Source organism: Astyanax mexicanus, chromosome 16 (genome assembly GCF_023375975.1).
Source record: "Astyanax mexicanus isolate ESR-SI-001 chromosome 16, AstMex3_surface, whole genome shotgun sequence".
NCBI classification, from domain to species: Eukaryota; Metazoa; Chordata; class Actinopteri; order Characiformes; family Acestrorhamphidae; genus Astyanax; species Astyanax mexicanus.
The window spans coordinates 34,003,026-34,030,069 of NC_064423.1; positions in this window are offsets into that span (position 1 = coordinate 34,003,026).

A 27,044-nucleotide genomic window follows, 5' to 3' on the forward strand; every position below is an offset into this window, starting at 1 on the left:
ACATTCCTTTAACAATCCACAGTGTCATACGTTCAACGGGAATGTATTATACAAATCATGACCATTACCACTCAGAGTGCACAGTGCAATGGGTGGTAATGAAGAAGATAAAGTGTCTTGTGTCTTAAAGCAAATTCACTGATAGCACTGTGCAAGCTTAGCATTTTTAGCAATTCCAGTTAACAAAAAAAATAAAATAAAATAAAATAAAAAATAAATAAATATATATATATATATATATATATATATATATATATATATATATATATATATATATATATATATATATATATATATATTTTATAGGTATACAGTATGTTTCAGTAAACTACGGACATTTTTCCCAAATTCCAAATCAAAATATTGTCATGTAGAGCATTTATTTGCAGAAAATGAGAAATGACTGAAATAACAAAAAAGATGCAGAGCTTTCAGACCCCAAATAATTCAGAAATCAATATTTAGTGGAATAACCCTGGTTTTTAATCACAGTTTTCATGCATCTTGGCATGTTCTCCTCCACCAGTCTTACACACTGCTTTTGGATAAATCTATGCCACTCCTGGTGCAAATATTCAAGCAGTTCAGCTTAGTTTGATGTCTTGTGGTCATCCATTTTCCTCTTCATTATATTCCAGAATTTTTTTAATTTGGTAAAATCAAAGAAACTCATCATGTTTAGGCGGTCTCTTATTTTTTGTTTCCACATGTACTGAAACACTTAATGTTATGTTAGCATTATGCTCCGTTTTGTATTCCTTGTGCAACAAGTGTGACTGATGCAAGAACAGACTTGACATCTATATTTTCTTACTTTATTTTCTTGTTTTATCCACTTTTATAGGTTTTATATCCATTTAAAATCATTGAACTCATAACCCCTTGGTAATTTTACAACCACATGTCTTCTTAAAGTTCTGTGGCTTCTCAGATCTCGTGGAGTTTGTGTCAGCAGAGCTGTGAGAGTCACAGACAGTAACTCAGCATTTTGGCAGTGAAACATGGAAGCGAGGAAGGGTGGAGAGGAGAGACTCAGGCTCTTACTCACAGAAAGCTCAGATTCTGAGGGGTGATAAGTTGGGAGCGCTATATGTGGTGAGTTAGTGGACTGTGCAGGTACTCATGGCTCAGCCATTAAGCCTGTGGTTAATCAGGAACACATTTTGGTCTGGAAATGTGAGGTACTTCCAGTGCTGTGGTTTCATGGTGCATATTTCCCATGCTGTCCATTAAAATCATGTATGATTAAGAATGAGCATTTGTTATAGAATGCCAGTGTTTTGCAGAACATTCGGCTGTGTAGGTTTTGGCTTCTTACCCACTTCAGACAACTGGCTATAAACTGGATTGGTTTTGGTGAATGTAAATGCTGAAACACCACCCAAACTGCAGATGTTGTGTAATGTAATTATACATTCTCGAATTCTCGTATAACATGATTTAAATTGCTCTGGAAAAGAGCATCAATCTAATTTCATACATTTAAAAAGGTTTACTATCCTGCATAATGTCACTGTGTACATCACACACAGTAAATTGTGTTTATATTGTCTATCCTGGGCAGATAAAATTGAGGCTAGGTGTGTAATTAATGATGCTTTATTGTACAAAAAGTAAATTTTCAGTTTAACCCTTTCAGACCCTGTATCCATTACAATGGACATTGTGTATTGTCTCTATTTTTAAATGTTTTAAGAGTTGTTGTCTATCAGAATAGACCATTAACCAAGCCAGTGAAACAGTAACTTGGCCCCGCCCACTGCACTGAAAAAAACAGTAGTACTAGAGCCATTGAGGCAAAGTATTAGCTCATTTTTACTAATTGATTGTGATTTACAACACGCTTTGTCATGTTTTTTTTTTATAATATTTAGGGGTGGTTTATTAATTTAAAGGGGTCAAAAAGAAATATACAATATTACATACAGGCTTCCAATGCAATAGAAATAAAAAATATATATTAATTTTAGTTCATTAAACATTAGAGTCTTCTTTCCTGTACATTTCCTATATTTTTTGCATCACTGGAGATGATTTAGATCTAAAATGGTTAAAAAATTTAAATTTGAATGTATTCTACACTGTGTCACCCTCAAAACTAGTGGCACGGATAGTAAAAAGGCAATCAAAAAAGGAGAAGGACCAAAAATAATTGACTTAATGCTTAGTGGAAAGCCACAAAATGGACTTGTATACCAAAACAAACACACACCACTTACCAAGAGAAGTGTATTGAGGAATAAGAACATTCAGGTGATGTTATGGTATTAACAATGACTAGATTTAAACTGTGCTAAAACTTTGCAGGAGGAACTGTGTTGTAAAATCCCACAGGTTCTTCACTCTAGCAAATTATTTCAGTCACTCTAAGAAAACATTTAGATAATGTTATAAAGTGATTTAATGAGACGCATTTGATGGCTATCCATGATCAATACTACAAACACCATTTTAAAATGTCCTATTAAGTGTAATAAATCCTACTTACAGCAAGTGTATTACAACACTGCGTGGAAAAAATGCAGTTTGATATGGGATTTAAGGCTGCTGCAGGCTGGAGGCCTCGTTCAGACACTAGAAAGCACAGCACAGAGAGCACTGTTGTGTACTAAAACTCATTTTTCAGTGGATACACATTTTAGTGGAACACAAGTTTTAAACATATTTAGTGAATTTAGCCCAACACCACAACTTCAAGAGAGATAGTAAATTATTATTATTATTATACTGCTCCACTTCAGTTTCTGAAACAGTTATGTTTGAGTTAAATTAACATCGTTGTTTTATTCTATAAACTACGGACAACATTTCTCCCAAATTCCAAATACAAAATATTGTCATTTATTTACAGAAAATGAGAAATGGCTGAAATAACAAAAAAGATGCAGAGTTTTTAGACCTCAAATAATGCAAAGAAAACAAGTACATTTATAAAGTTTTAAGAGTTCAGAAATCAAATCAAATCATTTGGTGGAACAACCCTGGTTTTTAATCACAGTTTTTTAATGCATCTTGACACGTTCTCCTCCACCAGTCTTACACACTGCTTTTGGATAACTTTATGCCTTTACTCCTGGTGCAAAAATTCAAGCAGTTCAGTTTGGTTTGATGGCTTGTGATCATCCATCTTCCTCTTGATTATATTCCAGAGGTTTTCTCATCATTTTTAAGTGGTCTCTTATTTTTCCAGGGCTACTGATTACTAGAGGTTAACTCGTCTGAAATGAGATAACTACTGATTTATTGATAATTAGACAAATTAAAGTTACTGACCACCCCCCACACATTTCACCCCTCCCCCCCCCTCGGTTGGTCCTCAGAGTCTGACCCCCCAAGCCCCTGTCTCTTGCCTACCCACCTCCGTTGCATTCCTCAGTCCACCCATGACACAATTGCATGGCCGCAGGCCTCTAAGCACATAATCCCCCAAGAGCAGCTCCCCTCACACCAGTGCTCCGATCTGAGAAGGTGGAAAAGGAAGGGGCGGGGCCACGGAGGAAGAGCTATGGAAAAGAAGGGGAACAGGGTTGGTGGTGGTGGGTGTTGTGTGAGAGGAGGGATGGAGTGGGCGAGAAAGAGAGAGAGCCCGGTGAGGGAGCGAGCGAGACTTAACGAGCGGAGGAGGCCGGTGAAAGAGAGAAAAAGGGGAGGCCTGGGGAAAGAGAAAGAAGTCAAATCCTGCGATGGGGGGAAGCGATTGTGGGAGAGAAAGAGAAAGGATTAGGTGACAATGTCAGACAGTGCTGAGGGGTCAGGGGGGACTGTGGCCTCCTCGGTACGGGACAGATGAAAGAAGGACCCCCCTTCCTCGGGGTCCGTCGCAGTTCAAGTGCGAGCACGCCTCTGGAAAAGGGGGCATTCTGCTGTGCCCCGCGGCCTCAATCCCCGAAAACCTGCGGCGCAGGGCAGCGACCTCACTTTCATCCGCACACAGAGACGTGTGAGAGCTTTAGAGGGACATGCAGTCGCACCGGGCCACAGGCGGAGAGAAGCGGTGATGGTACAGGGAGGGCCTGAACCAAAATCATCACATAGTTTATTCACACACAGGTTATTTTATCATACAATTAGCTGATAGGCTTTTGTACACTTTAAAAATGACCCTTTAGGTTAGCTGTGACAGTCTTTTGTGGTTTTCTGGTGGTTTATTAAATTTAATACTGTAATTGGAAAACTACTAAAGCGCATACACCAATAAGTGAAGCATTATGCTAGAGTGATGCACTGTTAAAATGTCAGTTTCTTTAAAATGGTTTCTTTAAAGGAACTTTTTGGGGTTCTTCAATTTTAAAAATCACTTTTCTTAAATAAAAAAAGGACCCCAAAATCGTTTATCAAAGGATTTGTCATTTTAACAATGTGCACTTTGGTCAAAGTGAGTCAGTTTATTAAATAATCTCAAAAAGACATATTTATTTATGCAAGTGGGAAACAAATTATTGCATAGCCAAACATAGTATGATATTGCAATAAAAAGCAGATGATGAAGATTCAAGAAATGCCTGAGCCATCCTGTATTTCCTATGCTTAATAAAAAAAAAATATTGATAAAAATATCAAAACTTAACTTAATTCACCTGCATTTTATAAACAATTCAGCTTTAAGAATCATAAGCGCAAAAGTCAGAACTTATTTAATTGTGGCTTTATTAAAAAAAAGTAGTTAATTTTAATTGACTATGATGCTAGTTATAACAATCTTCTCTATGTAACATGTAACAGGTGTTATAGTTAAACAATATACAAATTGCTTAAATCATAAAAGAATAATACAACTCCAATATATTCTCGAAAACAGATAATATAGAAAGGATGTAAAATTAGCATTGTGCTAGGTATGTTTAGGTAAATGTAAAAAGTTTAAGACATGGTTTAAGACATGTAGTGTGCATTATGTTACCATAATGTAAATATATGTAGTTGACTTCAGTGCAAATGAAGCCTGACTTGCTGTGTATAGTGAGCTAAACAGAGCTATAGTTAAGTGCTTATTCTTGATGAACAGCAGTCTGAACAGTAGGCCTAGTTCTTTTGTGAACTGTCTGCTTTTAACCTTTAGATTTTGCAACGTCCTCTTTCAACATGAGCTGGAGGTGTGGCGGCACAATTGCCGGCAAGAGTGAGTTATGAGGTTATTCTGTTTTTAAAGAGAAATATGTGGCCATTCACAGCTACAGACTTACTATGCCTCATTACTTTTACCCTGCTAGCTCTGTGACGAGGTAAATGAATGCATGGAAAATCCATCCATTACGCTGAGACAAAATAATCACACTCATTAACAAAAAAAATAATATAGTGCACCAAAAAATGAGCTGCTGGCACTAAAGGAAACTTTACGTGTGTGAATATACTGATGACATACAGTCCCCTCCAAAAGTATTGGAACAGTGAGGCCAATGCCTTTATTTCTACTGACATTTTGGTTTAAAATTTAAAGATGAATATGTGACAAAATATCAATATTTTAGCTTTTATTTCCATCTTTACATCAAGATCTGACATAGTTCAAAAGATGGCAGTTTTTTTTACCTGAAACCACCTACTTTTCTTGTGAGCTAGAGTGCAGTTTCTGCAGAAACTGCGAGTGTGATGGCATTGCTGGCTGGTTGCTATGATCTACAAACACATGGCGTAGCTATAGACGCTAGGTGTGCGGGGTGCCCAACCAAAAGCTCCATACACACACAGTACTGGAGCTCTGAGGTGTCCAAACTTTTGACCAGTAGCTCTATACACACACAGTAGTGGAGCTGTGGGGTACCCATACTTTTGACCAGTAGCTCTATACACACACAGTAGTGGAGCTGTGGGGTACCCATACTTTTGACCAGTAGCTCTATACACACACAGTAGTGGAGCTGTGGGGTACCCATACTTTTGACCAGTAGCTCCATACACACACAGTACTGGAGCTCTGGGGTACCCATACTTTTGACCAGTAGCTCCATACACACAGTTTTTGGATTTTAGTGCCCTCTCTGGTGAAAATGGGTAATTGCACAGACAATGCGGAAGAATCATCTCAAACTGGGCAGGTGAGATGCGGTCTCCTTTCAGAGCGGATGAATTCGAATCCAGGTTATGTTCAGTCAGAGAGAGAGAAAAAGGGTAAATACTCTGAGTAAATGAGCTACTGAGCCCTGAGTTTCCCCTTCTGAAGTCCCCATTGCTCCACCAGCCGCTCGCATTCAGTAAAACTGAGTCGGATCCTCTATTAGAGGCTGTATGTGTGGCGAAGGTACGTAAAGATGTGTGACGTGGCCAGTAGAAGAACTTCCGAGAAAAGCGACCCGACACCCCGGTTTTTAGAATAAATATATTAGGTTTAGCAGGAATGGTCGTTTTTTTCAGCACACTGGGACCATTAATCACTATATTTTATCCCTTCTCCACTCAGAAATGCTTCTGCTTTCATTTCAGAAACTAAATAATACGGACTGCCACTTTATTAAGAAATAAAGTGTTATTTGCCCATATATGAGGTGCACTATATGGTCAAACATGTAACTGCCTCTACTGTACAAATGCCAATGCTCCAAAAATCAAGGCCCACTAATGCCATTAATCATGGTGTCCATTGGTTCATGTTCATCTGCTCCAGAGAGTCCTATTCAATTGGCAATATGTCTGTACAGTAAATGCAGAGACAATGTGTGTGTGTGTGTGTGTGTGTGTGTGTGTGTGTGTGTGTGTGTGTGTGTGCGCGCATTTATTTGCACATTTTCATATCAGCAATAGGTGCAAACTAATAGTAGCTGAATGAATTCTTTATAAAGGGTGTCCACAAACTTTTTGGACATATAGTCACATAGTGTAGATCAGCTACATCTGTGTTTATACATATTTAATTACTAATACAAGCTTCATCAGTCTTCAGATCTGGATTGTTTTGTCTAAGACAAAGCAAGTAACAGAGCAGAGGAGTTAATTTTTATAAAGACAAACACATTTTGATGATTATCGTATTTAAAAAACAGATGATGTAAAGCAGTAAAAACACAGAAACATCCATTATCATCACTCAAAAATAGGGAACGACTTCACACAGAGCACGTTTCCTCGTTTCTAAGAAGATACAGTACATACCAGGACGTAATCAGTGCAGGAAAACACCAGCCAGACAGCAGAGGGGCCACTGCGGGGTCAGGCGGCGCAATAAATAAAATCAGAAATTAATTAATAAATAAAAATATTAATTAAATACAATGTTGGGATTAAGAGTCCACTTCATTAACATGGTTAACCTATTTCACTACAAATATTAGCAGAAAATCAGCGTTATTTGGGACCAAACTGAACCCCTGTTGGTGATGTATAGACATAGCCACTGTCACATGCACATGTATTTTTTTTATATTATATTTAGAATTAAATAACTAAAACTTAGAGGGGAAAAATATGGAACAGATGAAATCATGGATATAGAGTATATCATAATTTGGCCAATGAATTAAACATGTTAAGAATATATTAATATAAACATTTAAACTTTAAATACGCAACTGATCTGGTAATTGATCTGTTGACACTGTAGCTGTTTTATATTGTGATATCACAGCAGAGCTTACTACCAAGTTAGGCTGAAAACACGTTTCCTCTTTCCAAGTAGTTAAATGTGGAATATGGAGCTACACCAGCATTTATTTCCTTAATTAAAGCTAGCAACTCAACACAATGAAAAATGATAACATAAAAAGCATTATCCTAAAATGTTATAAAAAAAAACAATCTAGTCTAATCTAGTCTCACAAGCCTATTATTACAGTCTCACTCCCAGAAATATATCAAACTACAAGCATTTAAAAATCTGAATAATGACTTTAATAATGATTCAATCACAGAATATTTTTACGCAATTGACACAACAAAAAGAAATTGCCAAAATTTTGACAAATACCGAATGTTGCATTTTTGTTGAAATACTTAAGTATTTATTATTTAATAAATACTTTATTATTTATTTAAGTTGATTAATCTGATTATTGTTTTAATCGACTGACACCACTTAATAGTATAGCTCTCTTCACCTACTTTCTATGTACTTTCCAAGAAAAACACTGACTATCCATTTTTGCTGTTTTTGATGTTGCATGAATCTAGAAACTGGACTTTACATTGTGTCACATTTTAATTATTTTTGAACCAATAGAAATGCTCCTAAATTAATGGAATTTTTTTCTCACCAACTTACATTTTTTTTTATCATTCTCTTGTAAAGTTGCCATATTTGAGATGTTTTTTTTATGTAGAAAAAGAAAGTTTCACTGTGTTATATAATGGCAATAAAAGTAATAAAAGTTATGCTGCAGTATAGATTTAGATCCATTTGGCACGGTTGTGCATTCAGAATAATCAAATCAAATCAAATCAAAGATTAAATCATAGATTTTTTTTTAAACAACTGATACCACAAAAATATCATTTTGCCAATCTAACACTGAATATTTCTTTTAAATACATATTAGTAAAAATATGTATTGTGTATTAAAAATATAATTATTCTCCCAAAGTTTATGTTCTGTCATTTTTAAGTTTAGTTTACTTAAGAATAAACAATTGAGCTTACACACGTTAAACTAAGCAAATGGTAATATATCATTATTCACAGACAGTAATGATATGCATTGAGACTTTAGCTAGGCTTACAGGGCTTTTATCACCAGCTTTGTGGTATGCAAATGAGTTCTTTAGAAATCCTGTGGGGGTTGCTCGCAATTTCGAGGTGGAAGCCCAACCTGCAGAGCAACTATACAGGTGAGCTTACTCTGCTGTGCCAGAACAATAATTATAATAATAATAAAAAGAGCTTTTTATTACATCTACATATTTCAGTTTCTCCGCCTACAGACCCCCATGTGATGCTCACTGCATGCTGCCCACAATAAAAGTAAGCCACAGTGCTGTTTAAGTTTCTGTCATTTCAGAAGCACTGCAGTATTTATAGTAACAGAACTGAATGATGAATAGTGGAACATAGTTATTTTAGTTACAGCAGACTAATCTCAGTTTGTTAATCAGCTAATGATTCAATAATTTAACTAAATTATATTACTGATAAATATTATGTCTCATAAGTTTGGAAAATATCCTATAACCCTATAAACAGCTGTTCTGAGTCCTGAATCTTTACATACCCAGGCAATGCTCCTGAACTGAAGGCACTTTCGGCATGTTCAGCAATATATAATATTCATTTAATTGAATATTTCTCGTATGTCTCCATATTTAGGCAAAGCAAGTTTATTTGTAAAGCAACGAGGCAATTCAAAGTGCTGTACAGTATGGGTAGGCGATATGGCCCTAAAATATCATTACAATATTTTATGGTATTTTCATGATAATGATACTCTTGGCGATATGACAAATCACTGAGTTAAAGAAAAAAAAAATCAAGAATACATAACTGTAATAAAATGTAAATAACATTTTAGTATTGCATACGATATGGATATGGCACACCTCAAACTGAGATATTAAAAAATACAAGAATTTTATCTGATTTGTAACAGAAGTCAATGAGTCAGAATGTCACTATACAAATAATAATGCACTCCAAATATCTTCATATTAAAGATGGAAATAATCTGTCTCTAGTAGATATATAATGGGAAATGAGAACAATGTGAATTTTTTTTGTTGCTAAAAAACAGTAAAAAGTAGTACCCTAATGTGATAATTAGGGGTGGGTGATATGTAGGATATTTCAGGGTATAGTATTGAACGATATGATATGGCACACCCCTATTTTACAGAAAGATTTAAGACTCAATGCAGACAGGAGACATTATAAATTAAAGGAAACAGAATTAAAAACAGAATTAAATAATACACTAGGAATATAAGAAATACATTAAAGACAATACAGAACAATGTTAAAAGAAAGTTACAAGACATTAAAACAACTTACAAGTAATGAAAAATAATACAAGAAGTAAAGGACTAGCAATTAAGACGATTATTTAGTGATGTAAACATTAAGCTGTCCACCAGGTCATGGAAAAATAATACAATTATAATTACAATAATTATAGAAAATCATTATTTATGTGTTGAAACAGAACAGAAGATGAGCAAGTACAGCTCAAAATGTTTGCAACTCTAGGTCATGTTTTTTTTTGTTGTTTTTTTTTAGTAAATGTCAGATTTGAAGTTTTCTCATATTGTCCTCCCTGTCATGAAGCTTGCTGTAACATGATAGACAAATGTATGCAAGTAAAAAAAAAAGCTAATTAAGCTGGAAAATATGATTTCACTCTCTACAGCTTTCAGTATGATCAAATAAATAAGCTATTGTTAAATATCTAATAATAGGTGAAAAGTAACTGCGGGTATTTTCCTGTCTTTAGTGGAGACGCTATTTATAGAGTGGAGTAATTCTGCATTCTCAATGTCATGCAGAGGAAGCCGCTTAGCATACAATGGGCCTGGGAGCTGCCCGTGTGACATTGGCAGTGGGAGTGGATCAGACTACTGGTGGAGGTGCTGGTGGTGGGGTGGGTCTTCTTTAATGCTGCAGTGGGGTCTGCACTCTTGACCTGTCCACCCCCAGCTCCTCTACGGCCGGTGCGGACCCTAACGGCCGGCGCTGGGATCACAGCAGTGGGGAGGACAGTTAGACCTGCTCCCATTTGTCGTCCCGGACGCTCTTCCTTCCTGTCCTGCAGACAATAGAAAGGCTAAACATAACTCCACCTTCATCCTTCCCCACACACGACCGCACGAGCCCACCCCCCCTCACCCCGGTGCTCTGGACACATATACAGTCCACACACACACACACACACACACACACACACACACACACAAAGGCTTTTACAGTGAGGGCCGACGGCGGCGGGGCAGGCGGGCGTGATTGTGAATAGGCTGGTTTATGGAGGATGTAGGGTCTTTGAGAACGTGGCGATTCAGTGCTCTTCACAGCTCCGTGGTAAAGCGCGTCGAGAAAGACTCCATGGCTGAGGCTATTGTGACCGGGCCCCGAGGAGCCGGAGGTGTCGAATCTGACGCCGCTGCCCCAGAACCTCCATCTCCCACACTTCAATACATCAACAGACAATACGGCCCTCTGCTGCACTACAACACTAGTGCTACCAGAAGGAGAACAGTGACTCTATTCAAAAGATAATAAAATTAAAGTTACTTAGCATCTAAATGTTTAATATAAATCGAGGCTTTCTGTTGCTTTTTACATTGAGATATGATTTTGTGATGAATAGGCCAATAAAAATGCTCCAAAATGCAAGATTGTGACTGAATGAAATGCTCCAAAATGCCATTGCTGTCTAACCAAAACAACCCCAAAACCTGTTTTATATTTTGTCAATATTTTATGATGAATAGACAAAAAAATTTGAATCTTACTTTAGAGCTTTGTTATATTTTGTATAAACTGTTCTGGCTGTTGCTCTTTACATTGTGATATGATTTTATGATGAATGGACCAATAGAAATGCTCCATTTTGGCATTTCTTCTGATTTGGGGTTGTATTTTACACTAAGAAAACATTAAAGCAAGTGACCATATTTCTTAAGGCATGGCGTTCTTAACTAACAATCAGTACAATATTTGTGAACCCAGGTAGAAAAAGGTCATCTGGATTTGAGTTAGTGTGTACTCTGTCTTGATTTGAAAAAAAAAAAAAAAACATGCTTTAGATATTTGCCATATATTTATAATTTAGTTCAGAATATCGGAACCTGAGGTGAGACTCAAAAAATTACAATACAGAATGCATCAGTGCCAATGTAATTAATTCTAAAAACTAAGCTCACATAATTTCATGAATACACACATATAATTACTTATATCAAATTTAATCATAACGTGAAAAGCATGTTTCCTTCATTTCATTCACTCAGCATTCCTGCTTTCCAACACCCACATAAAATCTGACAACCTGAGAGAGATGCACTGGAAGACACTTAAATTATTCTAATCTTATCATCAAGTAAGTCAGTAAGTAAGTAAGTCAGTCAGTAAGTAAGTCAGTAAGTAAGTAAGTAAGTAAGTAAGTCAGTAAGTAAGTAAGTAAGTAGGTAAGTAAGTAAGTAAGTAAGTAAGTCAGTCAGTAAGTAAGTAAGTCAGTAAGTAAGTAGGTAAGTAAGTAAGTAAGTAAGTAAGTCAGTCAGTAAGTAAGTAAGTAAGTCAGTAAGTAAGTAGGTAAGTAAGTAAGTAAGTAAGTAAGTCAGTCAGTAAGTAAGTAAGTCAGTAAGTAAGTAAGTAGGTAAGTAAGTAAGTAAGTCAGTCAGTCAGTCAGTCAGTCAGTCAGTCAGTCAGTCAGTCAGTCAGTAAGTAAGTAAGTAAGTGAGTAAGTAAGTCAGTAAGTAAGTAAGTCAGTAAGTCAGTAAGTAAGTCAGTAAGTAAGTCAGTAAGTAAGTCAGTAAGTAAGTCAGTAAGTAAGTCAGTAAGTAAGTAAGTAAGTAAGTAAGTAAGTAAGTAAGTAAGTCAGTAAGTAAGTAAGTCAGTAAGTCAGTAAGTAAGTAAGTAAGTAAGTAAGTCAGTAAGTAAGTAAGTCAGTAAGTAAGTCAGTAAGTAAGTAGGTAAGTAAGTAAGTCAGTAAGTAAGTAAGTAAGTAAGTAAGTCAGTAAGTAAGTAAGTAAGTAAGTAAGTCAGTAAGTAAGTAAGTAAGTAAGTAAGTAGTATGCATTCATCTATCTATCTAACCCAGTGTTTCTCAACCTTTTTTCTATCACGACACCCTTTAAAAGTATGCAAAATGTCAAGGCACCCCAGTTTACAATGGGGGGGTTGGCGCAATACTTGAGAACGAGGGGTGTTGCTGGCGGAATATTTTATTTCAGGTGAGAAGGGGGGGTTATTTACAATTAGCGCGAAACCTGCTGACTTTTCAAACGAGTGAAATACTCTGCTACACTCACTGCTGAACTACCACTGGATAAAGAAGTTAGTGGCTCCGACTGAGAGTTATCTGAACCTGCAGTCTTCTTTTTAAAAAACGTTCCATGCTAGATTGAGCGCTTCACACTACTCTCGCGGTGCATCGCGTGGGGGAAAAAAAACTTTACAGTGTGTCCCAATTTAGGGGCCGCATCCTTCGGAGGCTGTATTCGAAGGCAGATTGCGTCACAGCCGCGCAGTAATGCACCGCCTATCTCTGCGGGTCGCATCCTTCAGAGTATGCTGCCTGTGAATTGGGACACACCCCGACACGCGCTGACTCTGGAAAGGAAATATGCGCGTGAGGCGCAATATTTTGACGGCACCCCCGATGAAGCCAGACGGCACCCCAGGGTGCCGTGGCACCCTGGTTGAGAAACACTGATCTAACCCATTTTAAATAAATGTTTCAAATGAATGATAAAAGAAACAATACGATTGTTAACTCAACAGTTTATTCTGGATGTCACCTTTTATAACCATCCACACAGCGTACGTCCTCGCGTGATTCTGTGAGCCCACAGACAAGCCGTCACCTCGTCGTATTAAAGGACAGCAGACGTGACTTGATTACTATGCGAATGCAAATAAAGGGAGTGAAGATTCACAGTGTTTGTGATCAAATGTTATGCTTTAGCACTAAAGCATGAAGGAGAAGGTGTTAGCCGCTGGAGCTAAAAGAAAACACTGCAGCGCTGAGTGGCTGGCAAATGTCACTTAAAGCTGTAAAGCCAGTGAAACTCATAAAGCAGCGGTGGCACATTTCAAAGCCTGGCTGACGGCTGTCTGTCTGCCAGCACGGTGTTGATTAAGAGCTCTGGCAGACGACAGTTTGCCACGGTCATCAAGACACTGTTAACTCGCAGTTTGAGTGTGAGGTATGCCCACCTCTCACTCTCTAATCTAATAAAGGAAGTGAGTGTGTTGGGCTTATCTGTACCTGAGGCTGCACCGCTGATAGTGTTTTATAGTCGAATATCAATTTAAAAAAGTAGTCAACTAGCTGCAAATTTCACAGCAAATCCTCAAGTAAAAAGAAACACACTTTACAATTTGTAGCTATTTTTGTTAATGCTGTTTTCCAGCTAACAGAGAAACATTATAAGAACTTTTAGCAACATTTAAAAAAAGGTTTCAGGAAGCCTTTAACATTACAGAAATAATAATGTTCCTGGAATGTTCTGAAAACATAGCAATGCTTTGCATCCCAACGTTATTAGAACTTTATTATTTATAAAAATGTAAAAAGTAGTGCTGGATGTTTTTCACGATTAATTTGTTTAATTCGAATTACAGTTTTAATGCAGTTTTAAAAAGGAGTAATCGCAATTTTACATGGACATGTTATCTTTTAATCTAAAGTATCCGAAAACTGACCAACGCGCATATTTTCTAAATGTTCTGACTGGTAGCAAAAAAGTTCCAGTAATGTTCCAGCACTTTTGCTACAAACACCTGGTGAAAAAAAATCAAAAAAAAAATTGAAAAGCTTTCTTTTTTTTGTGAAACTGATTTTTTAGGCCATAATCACCCAGCACTAGAAAAAAGTAACATTCCCAAAACCAAATGTGATGTTACTAGAACATTTGGTACCACTTTAAAATAAGACTACCTTTATAAAGGGTTTATAAATGGTTTACAATTAGTTTATTAATGGTTACTAATTAGGTTGTAAATGCCTTAAAAATTATTAATAATCAGTTATAACCCATACATAGAAAAGTCAACAGTATAGATGGCTGTGGGTTCACTATTTGGCAAACAACATTGTCATTGTTGCCCTTTCAACGCATGTGTTATAACTGATTATTAATGATTTTTAAGGCATTTACAACCTAATTAGTAACCATTAATAAACTCATTGTAAACCGTTTATAAACCCTTTATAAAGGTAGACTTATTTTAAAGTGGTATCGGACATTTAAAAGCATTAAATAAAAAAAAACGCTCTAAGAACATCCAGAACTTTAAAAATGGAACGTTCTATTAACGTTAATGGTAACATTTAGAGAATGTTTGAATGCTAAAATTCTACATGCAGGGGTTCTTATGCTATGCTTTTGAGCAGGAAAAAAATTAAGAGTGAGTCAAAAGACGCAGGGACACTGCAGGGACGTGGGTACACCGAAACAAAATATTAAGGCTTTCAAGATAGTGGCCATGTTCTGGATATAGGATAAAAGATTGCCCCCCCCCCTTCCACCCCTTATTACTTTCTAGGGTATACAGATATATAATTTTTCTATGAGTTTGAGTCACCCTGTACATTTACTCCCTGTACAGCTCAACTAGTGAACATTCAGCTCATCTAATCAATTAGTCTATTAGTCCATGCAAACCCTAATCTGCACTGAGCGCTGCTTTGAAATAAACAGGGCAGGTTTAGCACAGGACTTTGCCTGAAATGTAAAGGGGCTTGTAGAGCAGTTGAGGAGCAATCTGGCCTAGAAAGCCCCTCATAACTTCCACCACGCTGCCACATGTGTTAGAGGTTCATCAAACCGGGGTCAGAGGTCAGGAGGTTAGGATTCTGTTTCCTGTTTCACACAGACCGCAGCTTCATCTCAACCCAGATATCAGTGCCTCCATCAGAGTCCTGACAATGGCGGCCATTCAACTCTTGGCCCATTCTCAAGCCATTACAGGGCCCGGCCCAGAGTGAGTCTAATGATTTCAATCGCTCTGATTACGAGGAGATGTGCCGCTGCGTGAGGTACCGTTCCCAATACTTCAGTGACAGTTGACAGGAGTTAACTGACGTGAGGAGCACTTAACAATGATTCTCATTCATTTTTTCCATTGACTTTGTTTATTGATCGGTCACGCCCCCCATTTGGTATTGATTTAAGGGAACGTTGGGTTTATTACAGGATATCTAATAAAGACAGAGTGAATATAAGTTAATAGAAACACAGAGGTCAATAAAAAATATTCCTTGAAAAATGAATGGATCTTCCTGAAGTGACTGCTGATGTGCTCTTTGACCACAGAGTGCTCACTGACAAACAAACACACCCCTCATTCCTGGTGTTTTAAGGAGTGTAAGGCTGCAGTAAATCTCGTCTCACTTTGACTTGAGAAATAGGGCAGACCAGTGACTGTATGGAGCATGAATGGACAATCCAACATCTCTCAAAGGTGATGCAACCACAGGTCTAGCGCCTCTGCTGGATGGTAGCAGGATTGTGGGCTACACTTGAAGGAATTTACAGCTTTTTACATTACATTACATTTGGCAGACGCTTTGTCCTAAGCGACTTACAATAGTGAAGTACAAAAGTAATAGAAGTTAAAAACATTTTTAGACAGGGCCTAAAGGAGGTCAAAGGGAAATAATGGGATAGAGGAGTGAAGGAGGGGAGGAAGGAAATGAGGTCAGAAGAATTTCTAGCACAGACAAACGGGTCAAAGAGTCTAAAAGTGGAGAGGGTGCGCATTTGTAGCACAGAAAAACGGGCCAAAGAGTCTAAAAGCGGAGAGGGTGCACATTTCTAGCGCAGAAAAACAGGGCAAAGAGTCTAAAAGAGAAGAGGGTGCGCATTTCTAGCGCAGAAAAACGAGCCAAAGAGTCTACAAGTGGAGAGGGTGCGCATTTCTAGCGCAGAAAAACGGGCCAAAGAGTCTAAAGTGGAGAGGGTGCGCATTTCTAGTGCAGAAAAACGGGCCAAAGAGTCTAAAAGCGGAGAGGGTGCGCATTTCTAGCGCAGAAAAACAGGGCAAAGAGTCTAAAAGCGAAGAGGGTGCGCATTTCTAGCGCAGAAAAACGAGCCAAAGAGTCTAAAAGTGGAGAGGGTGCGCATTTCTAGCGCAGAAAAACGAGCCAAAGAGTCTAAAAGTGGAGAGGGTGCGCATTTCTAGCGCAGAAAAACGGGCCAAAGAGTCTAAAAGTGGAGAGGCTGCGCATTTCTAGCGCAGAAAAACGAGCCAAAGAGTCTAAAAGTGGAGAGGGCGGTCACCCCTGCAGTAGCTGAATGCATTTATTAGAAGGTGTTCTCTCAAACATATAATGGATATATAATGTACTACTATATAATGTTCAACATCCCAGCACTGCTAGCATGGTATAATATGGGAAGTCCTTAAAGTGGGTGGGAATTGTAAAGGACTAAATTGAGGGGAAAATCATAAGGGGGAAAAAAAAATGAACATATATGGATGGATGTCACCATTTCAAAGCATTTAAAATCCCACTCAACCCACAAACCAGGTAAAAAATCAGCTGAAATGCCACGGCGATGCAGTAAGCACTTTCCCCACACTCATGGAAAGTGTTTGAAGTATTAAAAGGACGCATTCTTTAGTAATTGTTTCTTTGTTATGCGGTAAATAAATCTTAAGCTGGGTGTGTGAGCTACATGTTTCAACTGAAAACACGGCCAGCTGCAAGCCGGTGAAGCACAGCCGTCAGCGCCGCTGAACTTACTCCAGATTAACTGGATTTAAGACTAACTTTGTGGCCAGTGAAGATCTTAACTTAATGTACTTAATGCATAAATTTGAGGTAGACATTACTGCACTTTTTTTTGATAACAGTGCCAACAGATATAAAATAAATAAACATTTTTTAAACATTGTATCGTCTCATTTGAGACAGCAGACTGCACAGAAAACTGCAGTATAGACATTATCAAAATACTGATTATTTTGTCTCTTAAAGATAATTAAGTATTTATTACATTTAAATGACTTCAGACTACACAGAAACCAATTCCCCAGCTTAATCACTTTTTATGAGTCCACGCTGTCATGGCAAGCTGCATGACATGGATAACGACAAGATGGATAGAGTTGCAAACATTTTTAACTGTTCATAATGACCTTCTTCAAACACACGTTTTTATTTTATTTTATCTATAACTATTGTAATATTTTACTCCCACAGAGTGGACACCTTATGCTTCACGTTGTATGTTGTAAAATGTATTGTTTGTTTGAAATATAAACAACTATGCTGAGGAGACAAAAGGCAAGTTATACTGATATACACACAGTAGCATTAGACTGTTAACCCATACCATAGCTCAGAGCCATTCAGTACTTTTCTAAACATTTACTCAAGCACAGCATGTTTTCTCCACTATAAGAGCACAGGCATAGGGGCTGGCATGCATAAGGAGCATGGCTTACAGAGCTGCTATGGAGAATACCCAGAGGAAAAAACAATGTCACTCTAAATGTAAAGTAAAAAATATATATATATATAATTTTTTTTTTGCCATTGCAGGAAGTGTGTTTTGTCTGTTCAACTTTAAATTTTATTTTGAAGATTTAAATGTACTTTTTTGCACTAATTCTGCATCGCAGAAGTGTACTGACACAATTCCATTCCATGACAGACCCTGGGTTTGGACTTCTTTTCTATTCTAATTCAAACTAGAGCTTATGGTGTCCTTTCCTTTGAAAAAAGAAAAAAAAAATTTGTAATACTGATTCATCCGATGCCAATACACATCATATTTTTCACTGTGACATGGTTCACTGCAGATACCTTTAAGCTCAGAAATCTACGCCACTTCTGAACATGATTAAAACAAGGCTTCTGTTTTGCAGTTTTAAGTAGCATTCATGAATGCAACTCTGTATTGTAGTGGTTGCCAAATATCTGCCATGGATTAGAGTCTTACCCATGGATTTTATATATGGGACTGAATGAGTTTTAAATTTATGCTGATACATTATAATTCTGATATCAACATATGCCCCACAATGGATGTCTGTAGCTACAAACCTTTGACAAATTAATTCCTCATTCATCAGATTTACAATAAGGGTCACAAATAACAGTATTATCGTAAAAAAAACAGTGTTAATTAATTGACACTAGTTAGACAATTATTAAATATAAATAAAATTATATTACACAGCATCTAGTGGATGCTTTTATCCAAAGCAACTTACAAATAAACAGGGGCACCAAGTAGTCCAGCAGTCTAAAGCACTGCCACTGTGATGGGGTCTCACTGGTTTGAATCCCGGCCATGCAGCTTGCCATCGGCTGCCAGAGCCCTGAGAGAGCACAATTGGCCTTGGTAGATGGTTCTCTCTGGGTTGGTAGATGGCGCTCTTTCCCCTCATCACTCCTAGGGTGATGCCGATCAACAAGAGGCGTCTGTAAGCTGAGGTATCGGAACCAAGTCACTGCGTTTTCCTCCGAGTGCGCTGTGATGCCAATCAGGAATGCTGCTTTACAGAAGTTAAAAAAGGGGCGGAGTCTGACTTCACATGTGTCGGAGGAGGCATTTGTGTTGTGTTGTAGCACCACTAGTGATAGAGAATATATACGGCAGAGTAGCAGCTGAATGGGTGGGCCAATTGGTCTAGCTAAATTGGGAAATAAAGGGAACGCTTTTGAAATAAAATTATCAAAAGAAAAAAACAAATAAACAAAAGTCGAAGTCAAAAACAAACATTTTGTGACAGGGCCTTAAGGATGCCAAAGGGGGGTAGTGGGATAGAGGAGGAAAGAAAAGGAGGGGTAGCAGGAAAGAAGGTTAAAAGTAGTTAAAAGTCGTTAAATAAAATGTAATGCTTATGTTGCAAATAGTAATTTGTAATGATTAATAATGTCTTAACTAGAAGTAATTAATAATTAGTATAAATATAAATAGTTAAGACAGTATTGTAGATGCTGTTAACTAAATGAAGATGTGATGCGCCATGTAAAGAGTGCCAGTTATGACAGATACTATAAATATATATAAATTATATATATATATAAATTATATATAAATTATAATATATATAAATCAGTCATTACCGGTGTTCAGATCAGGGTTTTACTGGCTAAATGATGAATGTATAGTATAATAATGTATAATCGTGCTCTGCAGCACTGCAGGGATGGGCCAGTACCGGCCTTGCGGTCCCGCCCCACTGCGTCTGTGAGGGCCCGTACTTGCCGCCCCCCCCCCCCCACCCCGCAGCAGCAGCAGCAGCAGCACCGGAGCACCAGGAGTTTTGCTAAATTCTTCTCCTTTGTGAAGCCCTCATGGATGCCGCAGTAAGAGGGCCCATCCTTCCGGTTCCTCCAAGCTGACAACAGATCTTCACACGGGGGCTCTCAGTGCACTGAACGTCAGTCACAAGCAGATTCACAGACTACACAAATACGGAGGACAGCAGAGAGCGGAGAAGACAGACAGACATACCTGCATACCTGACCGCGGGGAGATACACTCCAGCTAAACCCGGCTGATGATGGACAGATGGGGAGAAAACAAGCCACACTAGCAGCTTCACTCTTAAACGCATTCCTCTGATCGCAGCTAACCTGTGACCTTTACCCTTTCTACACTATCCTGTTTTAAAATGAATGAACAATGAGTCCTGTATTCATTGTGCATTGAGAATGCATTTATAGTGCATTATTATAAAGCATACAAAATATCTTATAATGAATGCCATACGCATGTATACTATATAGAGTGCTTTTGTTTAGAGCTGTAATACCTACATTAAATCAAAACATTCCTTTAAATGGAAAGGCATTCTATAAAAAACACTCTATAAAGCATTATAAAGGCATATAAGGCATATATGAAATATTGGTAACACTTGAATCAGATATCTATAAAGCATTATAAATGCATTCATAAAGCTTCATAAACCATATATAATGCTTTATAACACTTGACATAAGCCTTTCTAACTATACATAAATGTTAAATATAATCTCAAACATAAAACGTTACAACACCACAGCATAAAGCTTTATATCAATAAGTGATATAATGCATTATAATATATTTGCATTTGCTGTTCTTAACATTATTAGTAAGACCTGTTTCATAAAGCTTAATAGACGTTGAGTTAATTGACATAATGCTAAATCAAGGTCCACAGCGATGCCTTCCCTCTAACTGCTATATGTTATAATACAATTTAGTTCTGTAATGTGGAATAACTCATCACTTTACCTAAAGTCATCACTTTACCAATGTGCTTTTAGAGAACAAGTTTCATTATAACAAATGTATTATAATGCATTATACTGCTTTGTGATATAAAGCTTTATACTGTGGTGTTATAACGTTTTATGTTTAAGATTATAAACATGCATGTATAGTTAGAAAGGCTTATGTCAAGTGTAAGAAAGCATTATGGTTTTATGGTTTATGAAGCTTTATGAATGCATTTATAATGCTTTATAGATACCTGATTCATAAAAATGCTACCAATATTTCATATATGCCTTATATGCCTTCATGATGCTTTATAGAGTGTTTTAGCAATGCCTTTCCATTTAAAGGAATGTTTGTTTTAATGTAAGTATTACAGTATTTACAAAAGCACTCTATATAGTATACACGTACATGGCATTCATTATAAGATACTTTGTATGGCTTATAATAATGCACTATGAATGAATTTTTAATGCACAATGAATACAGGACCCATTTTTCATTCATTTTAAAGTGTTATAAAGCATTAGGAATGGTTTATGAAGCTTTATGAATGCATTTATAATGCTTTATAGATACCTGATTCATAGAAAGTGCTCTATCCTAATGTTTTTTTTTTAATTAGTTTGTTAGAAATTCATAAAAGGTTTCACTTTCAATATCTATTTTATGTTCTGTTACAAATAAAATATGGGTCTATAAGATTAACAAATCATTGCATTCTGTTTTACCTTAAATTTATTTACATTATACACAGCATCCCAGCGTTTTTGGAAGTGGGGTTGTAATGCCTGGTCTGTGGAGGTCCTGTGGGGTTATGACCATTAAAGAGCAGGAAGCCACCAATTACAGTCTACAGTTGTAGTATGTTAGTAAAGTGCTTCTATATGGTAACTTAAGCTGAAAAAATGGACAGTTTAGAAACTGAGTTTAGAAAACAGAAGGTAGCAGATTTAATAAAATTGCTCATTAATGTATATTTCACATTACTGATCACACACTGCAGGGCAGGGCGCTGGTTCCTATCCCCACCACTATAAAATTAATCTAAATGTGTTCATGTCTTCACAGTGAATCATCCACCACAACACACCACTCGGAATGAGTGTGTGTTTACACCACAGAGCTGACTGAATAATTCAGAAACTTTGGAGAAGTTTTTTTTTTTTTTTTTTGGTGAATTTTCTTCTAAAAGATTAGCTGCATTACATTTTGACCAAAATTTATTGAATAGTTTATTTAACAGGGACGGTGTACATTAATAAACATTACTGTAAATGCACCAGAATTAGCCTAAAGGTTATTTTTCATCTGTTGTCCCGGACAGATCTTGAAATTGTCTACCTAAAAACAACATGAAGATTACAATGAACAATGCAAATATAAAAGAGCAATAAAACAGATATGTCTCAGTGTATAAGTTTGCTAAAATACAGCTGTAGCTGAAAAGACAATCTAACTAAAGATACTTTTCCCAAGGGGGGGGGGGGAATGGTAGCCAAAAGTCATGGCACAGCAGAATGTAATTAAATACGAGGTGTTACCTAAGGGAGTGGCTTGGGAACTGATAGAGGGTGCCAAATGGATGGTGCAGACATCTAACATTTTTCACTTCAATCCACAGCAACACACATGTACCAGTGATATATATATATATATATATATATATATATATATATATATATATATATATATATATATATATATATATATATATATATATATATATATGTATATACAGAAAGCGGTAATAATCATGACCGGTGGCGTCTGCCAATGAAAAACAGACAAGAGGCCCTGGCACATTTAATGCAGGAGACATCCTCCAAACACACAAACATTGTACATAACCAAAGACACGGCACAAGATACTACTTCTATATGTCCCATTATATTTGGAATTAAGACCCAGTGTTCAAGTGTGTGACTTGTTAAGTTACTCATATTTAATGTTCACATTAAAAACACATTATTGAGACTCATTTGAGGTCTGAGATATCAGAACCGCAGAGGCCAATATTGTTAAAACGATTAACAAACAATTTACTGCCCCATCCCATTTCATTTTATTACAGTCAATAAAAGGTTTTGACAGTTTTACACCATCCTGAGAGTGGAGTGTAGGTCTATTTGTGGAGTGGAGTAAAAACAAACGAGTGGAGAAACACCTATTCAGACAACAGTTCAAACAGTTAAAACAGCCAAGCAGTGTCTAAATGTGGCACATATACATAAAATAAATAAATAAATAAATAAAATTAAAAGGTGCAATCTCTCTCTCTTTCTCTCAGATCTGTGAGATCTTACTGTGTGCAGATGTTTTATTCATTATGCTATTACGTGTCAGTGCCACTTCACTGGTATATAATGCCAGTGTCAAAGCACAAATACAGGTGTGATTGCCAGAGTGACTTAAATTCACCATCAAAGTGTTTGGTGTAATGTTATCTTCACACTCCCACACAGGCACTGACACACACACACACGTACACACACGTACACACGCACACACATGCACAATCGTGCAAACACACAGCAAGTGAAAGGGGAAAAAAGAAAAGGGAGTAGATTGTGTAGGTGTAGTTTGGTATGAGCGGTCTCATGTGAACACACCGTGTATGTGCTGGGAGGGATCAGGTAACCACACAGAGCGGAGGGTGCGTCTCTTTAACCATGCATTACTGAACAATGCAGCCTGGGATCCGACGAAAGGTCAAGCGAGTGAGAGCGTAAAAGTGCCACAGCCGCGACTCCTCCGCTCTGTGGCGTTTGATGAACGGGAACGCTTTCCGACAGCTTTCATGTTCAGCGTTTCATGGTGTGAGGCGCACTGTCGACAAGTGTCGACACTCACAGAAAGCCTTTCTTTCAGGGATGACCACCTTTCTATGAGGAAGTTTTAACTGTCTGGTCTACCTGCAGATGAATGCAGGTGTTTTCCATCCTCCAAGCTTTAAAAAAAAATGTGCATAAAAAACTGAATGAAAAAAAAAGAAATCTATAAGAGCTTTCAGTCAATCCAGTAATAAAATGCACTCTGACAATTTTGTTCCAGATTAATACTTATTGCTTGATTGATATACCTGTTGAACTGTTGTTCCCACAATGATATACTACACTATACTACCCTATACTCTCAATGCTATTCAATCCCATACTGCCTTCGCTATTGTATATGACCCTACAATATGCTATTCTATCCCATATTCCTCTATTCTGCCCTGTATTACCCTATATTTCCATATAGTCTCCAATACTTTATCTACTACCCTATACTATCCAATACTCCTCTATACTTCAATTTCCAGAATTTCCCTCTGAGATCAAAAAAGTATCTACCTTTCATCTGTACTAACCCATACTGCTATATTCTGCTCTATACAGCCTATATGCCCCTATACTACCCTAAACCTCTCTACGACCCTCTACTACAGGGGTGTCCAAACTTTTTTTGTTGGGGGCCAGAAGGAGAAATATATTTGAAGTCACAGGCCACACTCTGTAATAAAACAAATAATGAAATATACCACTTTTAAATTGATGTTTAATTTCATGATGTCTCTTAATATTAAACTCCTTAACTACGGCAACTTTTAGACTCTTTGGCCCGTTTTTCTGCGCTAGAATTGCGCACCCTCTCCGCTTTTAGACTCTTTGGTCCGTTTTTCTGCGCTAGAAATGCGCACTCTCTCCGCTTTTAGACTCTTTGGTCCGTTTTTCTGCGCTAGAAATGCGCATCCTCTCCGCTTTTAGACTCTTTGGCCCCTTTCTGACACCTAGCGTTCAAACTTTGAATCTCACATTATAAAAACCTGCTTAACAGCGGGACAACTTTCATTCTATTTCTAAAATACCTCGCGGGCCGCTCCAAAAAAGGAAACGGGCCGCAAATGGCCCGCGGGCCGTAGTTTGGACACCCCTGCTCTACTATATTATACTCCCTTTACAACCCTCTACTCCTCTATACTTGCATTTACTATCTCATACTGATATATTCTGTTTTATACTGTCCTATACTACTCAATCTATACTAACCCATACTGCTATACCCTGCTCTGTACAGCCTATATGCCCCTATACTACCTTCTGCTCCCCTATACTAGATTTTTTCCTTATACAAACTTCTACTCCTCTACACTTCCCTATACTATCCCATACTGATATATTCTGTATTATACTGTCCTATACTACTCAATCTATACTAACCCATACTGCTATACCCTGCTCTATACAACCTAAACTACTATATACTGCCCTATATGCCCCTATATTACCCAAAACCCCCTCGACTACCCTATACTATACTCCCTATAAAACCTCTACTCCTTTATACTTCCATATACCATCCTATGCCTATCCTATACTACTCTATACTATTTATGCTAGACAGTAATGGAATCCTATATGCAGAAATTAACATTGCGCACACTGCATGTCTAAATTAATGCAAACTTTCCAGAAACTATGTAAAGAGACTGAGTCATCTTGAATAGAGTTGCTCTCAGTATATATTATGTATATGTTCAGTATACTGCATGTTTTATAGTTAGAAACATTAGAGCACTAGTAGCACTATTGGAGCAATTAGCTGTTAAAGCAGCATTAAGAGAGATTTGGTATTTATTGCCCCTGGCTCCTCTTATAGTTAAAACATCATGTAGAATTGCACATTAAAATAGCAGCTTTAGAATAATATTGATAAAAATAATAACACCTTGTTGCAACTCCAGGCAATTTCTGTGAGAACTGTGCAAAAGTTAAATAGAGTAAAATCCTGTATTTTACTCTATTGTGACAGTGCACATGCTTCTAACGCATTCAGTGACAGTCCTGTATCTCTCAGCTTGTCCAAAAATATAAGCATGCCCCACTTGGGTGGTGGTTTCCTGACTACTAAAGGAGCCCAATTGCAAAAACAAATTTTCACATAATGCTGATTTAACAGCCCAAAGCTCTGCTTGCTCTAACATTTCTAATTACTGTGTTTGCACAATGTTGCATATACAGTACAATTTGTGCATATATGTTTCCATTACTTAGCTGCGTTACCCTCAGAGCTCCAGTGCAATCTGAAAGACTGTAAACTGTGGACAGCAAACATGTTTTGGCTAATCGACTACACTGAGAAAATTGCATGATATGCTTTGCATGATAAGGACCTCCAACAAACTGCACTGTGATTCGATACACAAATCTACAAAATGTTATGCTGTAATGAAAAGGCAACCAGACAGGGCTTCAAAGCCTGTGGGTGTCCAGGACAAAAAAAAAACAACAACTTGCATGCATTCGGTACCTTCAAAGTTTTTGCAGAAGTTTAACTTCATCATTCAACTCTCAGACTGTGTATACCTTGCAGTGCTCGAGCACTTTCAACTTGCAAAATGATGGTTGGAAAATGAGGCACTGCAGTAAAAGGTTTGTTTGTCTTAGGATTGGACTGTTGTGTTCAGCTTCTAGCAGTGTGATTATTTCAAACACCATCTGTCTGTCATGTCTTAAAGACACGTTGAGCAAGCATTAGCTGATGTACAGTTTGAAAATGGCCTCCGACACACCTTGGGAAAACATGCACTTCCTTCCCCTCTCTCCCCATGGCAATGTTTTAAAAAAATCAACAAAGCAAAATATGTATTTTGCCCAAAGAAGGGCTTCCTGGTGTTCCGGCAAGCAATGCTGCGCATGCTACCTCTAAAGTAGGTGAAGAGGAGGGCTCTGGGAGGAGCTGCTCTTGCTTTGGTGTGCTGGTAAGTTGTTGAGTAACAGCTCAGGCCTTCTTTAATTAAACTAGTTCCAGAGTTGTTAGACTCCCACACTTGCTCTCTCTCTCTCTCTCTCTCTCTCTCTCTCTCTCTCTCTCTCTCTCTCTCTCTCTCTCTCTCTCTCTCGGTTAAATCGGTTACATATTCCACCATCATGAGGTCAGGGGAAATGCGTGGGTGAAATCTTGTTGATATGATAAGATTTTTTTAGAGTTATGTCTATATACCCAGTGGCCACACCAAGCAACCCTCGCTTTTGCTGTTGTTCACTTCCTACCCTCTGGTCAAGTGCGGGACGGGTTTCCGACAGGCAGCGAAAGATGAATGGACGTGGCCGTGTGGGCAAGTTTACATTAGCCTCCACATCATTTATCTAATCAGTGCTAGTGAGGCTTTAATGTCATCCAGATGCAGGAACAAGGAAGACACCCACTAGAGTGGACCATGCAGGCACTCTGCACTGCTACTCTGTAGCTCATT